General features: G+C 38.4%; 2 pseudogenes; one reads left to right on the forward strand and one right to left on the reverse strand.

Annotated features, from left to right (window-relative positions):
- Window positions 1–4650: 4650 nt before the first annotated feature.
- Window positions 4651–5133, reverse strand: LOC129039389 (large ribosomal subunit protein uL23-like; annotated as a pseudogene).
- A 2472-nt stretch (window positions 5134–7605) lies between these two features.
- Window positions 7606–8996, forward strand: LOC129038780 (protein LSM14 homolog A-like; annotated as a pseudogene).
- The last annotated feature ends 1221 nt before the right edge of the window (window positions 8997–10217 follow it).

The raw sequence follows: 10217 nt of genomic DNA on the forward strand, positions 1-10217 counted from the left end.
GCCAGGCACGGTGGCTCATGCCTGTACTTGCAACATTTTGAGAGGCCAAGGAGGGAGGATCGCTTGAGCCCAGAGTTCAAAACCAGCCTGGGCAGCATAGTGAGAACTCATACAAAATCTAAAATTTTAGCAGAGCGTGGTGGTGCTTGCCAATAGTCCCATCTACTCAGGAGACTGAAGTAGGGGGACTGCTTGAGCCTGGGAGGTTGAGGCTGTAGTAAGCCTTGATCATGCCACTGCTCTCCCACCTGGGCAACAGAGCAAGAACCTGTCTCAAACTTAAAAAAAAAAGAAAAAGGAAACTTCTTTAGTAATTAACATCAAACTTCCATTTCCCCTGAGATAGGAGGATTCCATGTTTATATTAACTAGTAAAGCCAGACTAGTAAAGCCAGGAGTGAGCCAAGCTTAAGATAACAGAAGAATGTTTCCTGTTAACTTAAAAGCTGATGCTAAAGAAAGCCAAAGAATAAATGAGTTAAAATTTAAGGCTCTTATATTGCCCAGAATGTAGAAAAAGATTAGACTTCTTTTTGAAGAAGTCTTTTCACTTCTGTAAATCAAGAAAACCATGAAAAGAGTAGTGAAGTGGTTAATGTTATATCAGAGGGAGAGACTAGGAATTGCTGAGAATGCAAACATAAGATTAGTAAGTGTCCATACTTTGTTGCTATCCCTTTACCTGTTCATTAATTTTTAGCTATTATTTAGCATATAGAATATTATAAAGAAAATGTTCTGATATTTGGTAGCCCTATTTAGCAACAGTCACCTATCACTATCAAAACTATTGGTGACTAAAAAATTAGTATCTAATGCTGATAAAGTGAAACTCTAAAGTTAATGAATATTTTAAGTCCTTCTTGATAACAGGGTTCTATGACAAAACATTTGACTTTACAATAAGTCACCACATCTGGCTAATTTTTGCATTTTTGTAGAGACAGAGTCTCACCATGTTGCCCAGGCAGGTCTCAAACGCCTGGGCTCAAGCCATCCTCCCGCCTCGGCCTCCCAAATTGCTGGGATTACAGGTGTGAGCCACTGCACCTGGCCTCACTCTTTTTTACTTAAGCTGGTTTGTGCTGGAATTTCTGTCTCATGTAACAAAAAAATCCTAACTGGCATAGATCACATAGAGAGGATAAAAAATTATTCTCTTTTCCCTCATCTAAAGCTCCATATACATGTCCTACATGTCATGTTACCCAGAGGAAGGGCATGGCTCAGTTAAGAAAGAAGCAGAATACAGCCATGTTTTAGCTCATTTTTGAAAGTTTAAGTGCCCCATTCAGGTCTCTCCCTTCACAAGCCTTACCTTTGATAGTTTCCTCTTTAACAAATAAACAACAAAACCCTGCCTCTATTTTATAGATTGTGTGGCAAATGCTTGAAATTACAGTGTAGTGTTGCTTTTCATTTTTTTGAACAATTTTCTGATTTTTTTGTTAGCTTTTCTCTGTAGTTAATTCTTCCCCTTAAAGTTAGAGTGAACATTGATATTTTACCAGTTACTTTAATATCTCATCTGTCTTCCTGCTCTTCTGACTAAATCTCACTTTATGTCTGACCAAGCCACATGGCTGTGATGGAAGGGAAAGGACTACTCTTCTCCATGTGAACGATGAGACCCATAGTGAAATGCACGAATGACAGAGGGGAACTTCCGTTTCTGGGAGGACCAATGGGTGTAAAAAAAGGAGGTATTCCTTGATACTTTTTTTCCTTTAAATGAAGATGGGTATGTTTAACTTGTGGAAGATAACATGGACAGGTTTCAAAACAAGAGATTTGTTAGATTTACTATAGATTCACTGCAAAAGGTGACAAACTACCAACTGTAAAATCGGGCTTAAATCTTTGGTGATCAGAACATCATCTCAGGAAAAGTATGCTCTGGAAGGTGTGCTATTAAGCCCTCTCACAAATCACTGTGAAGAGGAGAACTTGAAGGAATATAAGACAAATTGTAGTATATTGCTTCCAAATTTACTACACTCTTATCCTTCAAAGCTCCTTGAATCAACTTTAGAACTGTTTTTGACTTACTGCCTGTGCTAAGCGGTACCATGGACCAATGTATTTTCCTTTTAATTAGGGAACACACACAATTTAGAGAAATAAAGGTGAATATTAGAAGCTCTGTTTAATGGTTTTTAGTTACAAACTTCCTTTTTATTAAAATTAGCTTGTAATAGAAAGAGAAGCTACTTGATAGTATAAATTAGTTGCCTTAAATTGATCTCCTTTTATTTTTTCATCAAGTTATAGAAGGAACTCAGTAAAAAGGCAGGAACTTTCTTAAATTTCCAAGGGTAGATACATTTGGAGGTATTATTGCAAAGGATCATGGGGAAAAGAGAAGGCCTATGGTAGTGCAGAGAGGAAATGTGATATGGGAAAACATAAAAGACAAAGAACAAGTGGAAAAGTCCCACTGTTTTTAGCCAGTTCCAACAAGAACTGATGAAATTTTCTCTGCAATACCCTACTCTGTTCCCCTGCACACAGACACACAATCCAGTGGTTTCCATTAAAACTGGAAGTTTCAGAACCATAGCTAATCTGCAATGTAAGCACATGGAATCAGAAAGGCTAATGGATTCCATAGTCATCAACCACCCTCCTGCTTTGGATCACAGACCAGGGAGGCATGTTTTGAACATGTGAAATAAATGTAGAGATTGCATAATGCAGCTTTAAATTATAGTTCATTTTAAACAGACCACGGTTAGTAAAATTTGTGTGTGTGTGTGTGTGTGTTTCTAAGGAGAATGTGGTTTGAAGAAGTATGATTTACGTGATCTGGGAAAATCCTTACAAATGAATTCCATCCCACCCTTTCAAGGAAATACTGTGATTGTGGCAGCTACCTGATTAAGCTGTATTCTATTACAAGTCTATGATCAGTATCACTTTGCTGCTTGTCTTATATACCGGCATAGTAAATAATAACAAGAAGCCATTAAAATAAGTATAGTTAAGTCTCGATCGGTCACACAAGAGGGTTTTTGGTTCTGTTGAATGGAAAGAATTGTTTCTCTAACACACTTTCAATAGCATTAATAAGACCCGCTTAACTAAATGCCATATCTTATGTTCTGTGAGGAAATATCTTACCTCAAAGAACAGCCTAGAGTGTCAAGAAGGGATGCTAGAAGAACCTGCTTCTCATTTCTTAAATTTTGTCTTATGATACTTATCAGTGCTATGAGTATTCAGAGGAATGTCTTAGTAAAAAGGGTTGACAGCACTCCGAAGAAATCTGTGTGATAATGAGACAAAAGCATGAGTCAAATAGAGTTGGAGGCCACTGATGAATAAGTTTCAGAATACAGAAGGCTTCAAGTAGTAGAAAAAGTTTCTCTTTATCTTTTTAAAGCTACTGTATATACAAATTAAAACTAAGTTAGTCCTCTCTTCCTTGGTTTCAATGACCATAAAGCAAAAGGGCATATACCAGATTTGCCTTGGTTGCTACAACCAATTCATTGTTTCCAAAGATTTAGAATCTTCTGAAATACAATATTCCTAATTTTTTCAAAGATTTTCATATTATGTATTATTCTCCAGGAAATTTATCATATTGTATCAATTTCATAAAATACACTTCTTTCATAAGCACTAATTTCCACAGTGATGTAGGGAAAGATATAAGAAAATATGCTATTTTCTGGGCAGGCCCTGTGGCTCATGCTTGTCATTCCAGCACTTTGGGAGGTTGAGGCAGGTGGATCACCTGAGGTCAGGAGTTCAAGACCAGCCTGGCCAACAGGGTGAAACCCTATTTCTACTAAAAATACAAAAATTAGCCAGGCGTGGTGGCTAATGCACCTGTAGTCCCAGCTACTCAGGAGGCTGAGGCAGGAGAATCGCTTGAACTCAGGAGGTGCAATTTGCTAGCGAGCCAAGATCGTGCCACTGCACTGTAGCCTGGGCAACATAGAGAGACTCTGTCTGCAAAAAAAAAAAAAAAAAGAAAGAAAGAAAAGAAAATATGCTATTTTTTAATGTAGAAACATTGATCAATTTTCTGTATATGCATATATAAACCTATAGATGTATATAAATATTTAGTTCATAGTCTTTAGTTCAAGAACATACAGTCTGCTGTCCATATCTGTGGGTTCTGCACCCATGCATTCAAACAACTGTAGGCTGAAAACATTTGGGAAAAAAAATGGATGGTCACATAGACTTTCATGTCATTATTTTCTAAACAATACAGTATGACAACTATTTATATAGCATTTATATTGTGTTAGGCATCATAAGTAATCTAGAGATGATTTAAAGTATATAGAAGGAATGTGTAGGTTATATGCATAAAGTACAACATTTTATATCAGGGACTTGAGCGTCCGTGGATTTTGATATTAGCAGGGGTGTCCTGGAACCAATTCCCCGAAGATATTAAAGGATGACTATACTATCTTTTAGAAAGTTCCTTGCAGTTCTTTCATTTTGAATTCAAGATATATTTTTAATAGATAAAATTTTATAGCCCATTTGACTCTCAATATTACTTAGTACAGAAAATCTTTTTAAATCCAAGTGCCCATGAAAAGGAATATTTATAATGCTTTTTTTATGGTGAAAAAAAAAATATATATATATATATATACTTAGAACTAGCAAGCTAGACTCATTTTAGATTATCCCAATTTTGTTGGCAACATCCAAAGCATTGATATCAGGAGCCAGCTGAACATATGCCTTCCTCAAATCAGGGTGTTGACCTTGGCCACATCAATGTCACAGAGCTTCTTCATAGCCTGTTTGATCCGGTGCTTGTTGGCTTTAACATCCACAATGAACACAAGTGTGTTGTTGTCTTCTATCTTCTTCATGGCCGACTCAGCGGTCAGCAGAAACTTGATGATAGCATAGTGGTCAAGCTTGTTTCACCTGGGGGCGCTCTTCCAAGGATATTTGGGCTGCCTCCGGAGTCACAGTATCTTGGGCTGCCAGAAGGTGGGTGACATGCGGATCTTCTTTTTTTTTCTTTTTTCTTTTTTTGTGGCTATGGACACCTTTCAACACTGCCTTCTTGGCCTTTAAAGCCTTCACTTTGGCTTCGGCTTTAGGAAGAACTAAAGCCGAAGGAACTTCCTTCTTTGCTTTCAGCACCATCTTGTGATAAGGGTCCAATGCTTTTTTTTTTTTTTTTTAATCTGCAACTGCTTTTAAAAAAATGCATTCCTAGTTTCAACTCAAGATATAGAAACATGTCTTTTTTTATTCTCTTACTCCTGGTCTTATCAACAGTTCAAGGGGTTGGGTGGGGTGGGAGTGGGACCAACATTGAAGATGAAGAAATTCCCACCTGTGTCTGTTTGCCATCTCTATTTGTATAACAAAAAGTAAATTGCTAGATAAGTGACTACTTAGGTATTCTACTTTGGAATGGACTGGCATTTGGAATTGTATCACAGTATAGAAAGTTTTAAATTGGTAGCTCTCAGTCTTATCTTTCTGTCTAGTTAATTCATTTTTTAAAACCTATATTGTTTGTGCTTAGATTGTGAGTCTTTCAAAGACATGCTAATTACTTAATGTCTGAAGAAACTTCATCCCTCCGAGTAATTTCAATTTTCTTTTGACTATTAAGTTTCTGGTAGCAGGAAGGATTAATGTGGCAAACCCTTGCATTTTAAAAGTTTAAAATGAGAGAACTAGAAGCCCACCAAATAACCATACTGAAATAGAAATAAGTTCTAATTCAAAAATTATTCTTTCCAGCCCCCAGGATGAAGACAAATTGCAATTAGGCCTTGTAATGGAATAACTGCAAACATATTTTCTCCAAATCTCTAAGACAATAGATGATTTTTTCCAACAAAATATTTTATCAATAAGCAGAAGCTTTCAAATATGTATGTGATGTGTACCTTTATCAAATCATTGCTTAATAGAGTTTTACAGATCAGCTGAAAGTTTTTTAATCAATTTATTTTTTGATTTTCAAAATATTTTTTTTCTTTAATTTTGCCTGGGAAATTGTTTAAATGAACCAGTATCCCACAAACCATAGTGGAACAAAACAAGTTGACATTTTAAATAAGGCAACTGGCTTTCATACTCCTGAAACTTCTTATACTGTGGATTAATTTTGCTTTCTTGGAATTCTAGCTATCTTGGTTTTCACAATGCAACATTTTTCTTGGTTCTCCTGCTTCCTCTCTGGTCTTCATCTTCTTTTGTTTGTTTGATCTCTTTTGTTCTCATCCTCTTCCTAATTTCTGAATGTAAGTCTTCCTTTCAGGTTTGGGTCTTTGTTTTCAGTCTTTGCCACTTTACTGCAATGTGCCCAGGCTCAGTCTCTCTTCTAAGAAAACATGGCCCTTTGTCCTAATGTGTTGAAAATCAAACTCATCACATCTTCTTCAAAAGCATCCTCCTTTTTTTTACACGATTTTCCAGACTCTGTTAGTAACAGAACCATTTCTTCAGTCATACTGTCTCTTTAAGCATCTCAGATGTCTCTTATTTTCTTCTAGTTCCTAGGTCAATTACCCCATCAATGCATCCATCTTCTCTCTTCTATTTCTTCTTCCTTACCCTTGTTTCAGGCAGTCCTTGCATAATATAATGAAATGTAATTGATGTTCCTACTTCTTGTCTCTCTCACGATGAATTCCATGGTAATACCTATGAATCAATCTTCCCGAAGTACAGTATTAGCTATGTCAATTCGCTAGCAAAAATCCTTACGGGTTTGCCATTTTCTGCTGTATAAAGTACAATATTCTCATCCTGGCACACAAGTCCATCCAAATACGGGCCTACCATGCTCTGACCCTCTCCAGTAATGTGAATCTCAGCCAAACTGGTGTGGTTGGTATTCCTAGAGCTAACTTTGTGATTTCCTAACTTTTTGCCTTCATCAATGCTTTTCCTTTTATGAGGACTTTCCTACCCTATCATCTGCCTCAACTTGTTAACACAGTGCTTAATTTTCGAATGCTACCTTACACATAAAGCCTTCCTTCAACTTCTAGCCGGGCACAATTCCTTCTGTTTCTTTTATCTTTATCTTCCCATGCGCTTGTATGTTTCTAGTGGTACCAACCTTGTTCCACTTTGCACTTTAGCTATTTGAGGACGTGTTTATTTCAATTCAACACATTTTTTTAGTCACTCATACGTAAAATAAAATGAAATGCACCTATTACAGTGTAAGGTCTCTGAGAGAGGGACTGGCTTATTCAAGTTTGTCTTTGATGTAGCACACCGCAGGGGCCTACGCAGTAATAGATGCTTTAATTACTATTGGTTTTACTGAATTGTGAAGACAGCAATAATTTAGACATAAGTTTGCTCAGCAGTTATTTGAGGCATCTTAGAAAACAATCCAAGATTTAAGTCCTAAGGGATATCGTTTTTCAGATTTTAGAAGTCAAGATGGTTCTTTGGAGTTTTCAATTTTTCTTTTAATGAAGTGAAAATAAAGCTGATTTAGCGGAGCCGCCGCCGCCGCCACCGCCGCCGCCACCGCCGCCATGTTAGGTCTGAGGCGGCTGAGGAAATGTCAGGATACTGTGGATCGCCTGACAGCCGCCTGGGGTCTGCCGCCCTGCGAGCGCCGGGAGCTGCAGTGGCACCATGAGCGAGGTCACCCCTTTCCTCCACAGCAAGATCAGCCGCATCTCCAAGGCACAGATCTGCTACGAGGGCATCCTCTGCACCATCGACACGTAGAACCCCACCGTAGCCCTCGCTAAAATTCAATTTTCTGGTACAGAAGACAGATCGTCCAATACCACCTCAAGATGAACCATTGGAATACATTGTATTCCACAGGAGTGACAATAAAGACCTCACTGTGAGCCACCAAAACCACAGTGTTCTTTGCCTGAAGACCCAGCTATCCTTCAGTCCTCACTAGGCTCATCAACTTCTTCATTCCGGTGCGTGGGGTTCTCATGGGCCTTTGGGCAGGATGATCATATACAGTCGGTTCAGTCTAAGCTCCTTAGTTGGGCAGGAGTTTGGTGCCGTTGCTGTTGCTGGAAGCTCTTTGACATCGTTTGGAACAGAAACATCAAACAGTGGTGTCTTACCCCAAAGTAGTATGGTTGACTCTGCCTTAATACAGGATGCAAGATCTCTAAAAACACAGTTATCTCAAGGTCACTCAAGCCCTCAATTAGACCCTTTGAGAAAAAGCCCAACCACTGAACAAGCAGTGAAGACTGTCTCGGCCCATTTACCTGCTCCAGCACCTGTTGGGAGAAGGAGCCCTGTATCAACTAGGCCTTTGCCATCTACCAGCCAAAAAGCAATAGAGATCAAGAGCACTGATGAGCTGAAGTACACAATGTTTCAAGACCAGAAAATGAGCAACTCAGAAATGATAGCAAGAGACAAGTAGCTCCAGGTACTCCTTCAGCTCCAACTTGAGGGCGTGGGGTTCAGCCGGGTAGCAGGGGAAGATTTGGTATTCTGCGAGATGGGCCAATGAAATTTGAGAAAGACTTTGACTTTGAAAGTGCAAATGCACAATTCAACAAGGGAGAGATTGACAGAGAGTTTCATAATAAACTTAAAAGAAGATAAACTTGAGAAACAGGAGGAGCCTGTAAATGGTGAAGATAAAGGACCCAGGAGCTGATACCCCAAAAGTAAAGGAAATGCTGATGAAGAAGATCCACTTGGACCTAACTGCTAGTTGGAAAAAACTAAATCCTTCTTTGATAATATTTCTTGTGATGACAATAGGGAACGGATATCAACCTGGGCTGAAGAAAGAAGATTAAATGCTGAAACATTTGGAATCCCACTTTGTCCAAATCGTGGCTGTGGGAGACGCAGAGGCAGAGGGATCTTTGGTTTCTGTGGTGGCAGAGGGCATGGTGGTAGCAGATGTGGTACTTTAACCATCCCTGGAGGATTTCGCAGTGGATTCAGAGGAGGTCATGGGGGCAGGGAGTTTTCGGATTTCGAATGTAGGAAAGACAACGAAGTTGCTGTATAGTCTACAAACAAATCTCTGAAAATAGGTGAATTTTTAGCTCTTCATGGTCCTGAAAATTGATTTCAGTCTTTGTGAAGAATCAAGTGAATTCACTGTACATTTGTCAACAGCACTGGGTTTTTGTTTTTTGTTTGTTTTTCTGCTTAATTTCAAAGATAAAATGCAGTTACTTTTTGGAGTTGCAAGGGGAGAAAGGCTAATCTTAAAAAATGAACATAAAATATATTTGGAATAGCAGAAGGTTAAGTAATTTCTTATGTACAGTTAAGCAGTACTTCAGTGGAACTTATAAATACTTTTTCATCACTGAAAGTGTATTTTTTAAATTACTGAATCATATTTGTCAATTGCAAGTTGCCTGCAGATAGGGCTGTGATACTGTGTTTTGGGCCACAGAAGGTTGTGTGTGTGCATGTCTGTATCTTTCTCCTTTTTTGGGGAATCCTATAATATGAGGTAGCTTATTTCATCAATTATTTAGGGTGCTGGATGGTAGAGAATTTTCAGTAGAGAATTTTCAGGTAACTAGGTACACACAGTAAATACTGTTTCTTAGGCAAAGGTAACTTTTTTATATAGTTGTAAAATTCCACTATATTCCATTGCCAAAGAAACATTAAGAACTTTGTATAGCCACATAAAAAGCAACCAAATTTTTAAAGAATAATCATTTTAAAGTCAGAAAAAAAGCTGTTTTTCTTATTTATGTTCAGGGCAATATCTGTCTTGGTACTCATAAAGTTGTGAAAATACAAAAGGATTTTTTGTGTCTTCCTATTTTTCTTGCATCAGATCACTTTGCCTCATCTTTTCATCTATAAATTGGGGAATAATATTATCTACTTGATATGGTAGTTGTGAGATTTCCTTGAATTAATATATGTGAAGCCATGAGCACAATGCCTAGCATAAGATTATTAACAGTCATCAGCAAGGAAGAAACCCCAGAGCGATTGGAATGAACGTGTCTGCAGCCACACGCAGGTTTTCCTTGAACTCTTATCTTCATCTAAGTTCTTGTGTGTCTAGAATTGGTGGGTTCTTGGTCTCACTGACTTCAAGAATGAAGCCATGGACCCTCACAGTGAGTGTTACAGCTCTTAAAGGCGGCGTGTCCGGAGTTTGTTCCTTCTGATGTTCGGATGTGTTAGGAGTTTCTTCCTTCTGGTGGGTTCGTGGTCTCACTGGCTCAGGAGAGAAGCTGCGGACCTTCGCGGTGAGTGTTAACAGCTCTTAAGGC

Source organism: Pongo pygmaeus, chromosome 5, assembly GCF_028885625.2.
Source record: "Pongo pygmaeus isolate AG05252 chromosome 5, NHGRI_mPonPyg2-v2.0_pri, whole genome shotgun sequence".
Lineage (NCBI taxonomy): Eukaryota > Metazoa > Chordata > Mammalia > Primates > Hominidae > Pongo > Pongo pygmaeus.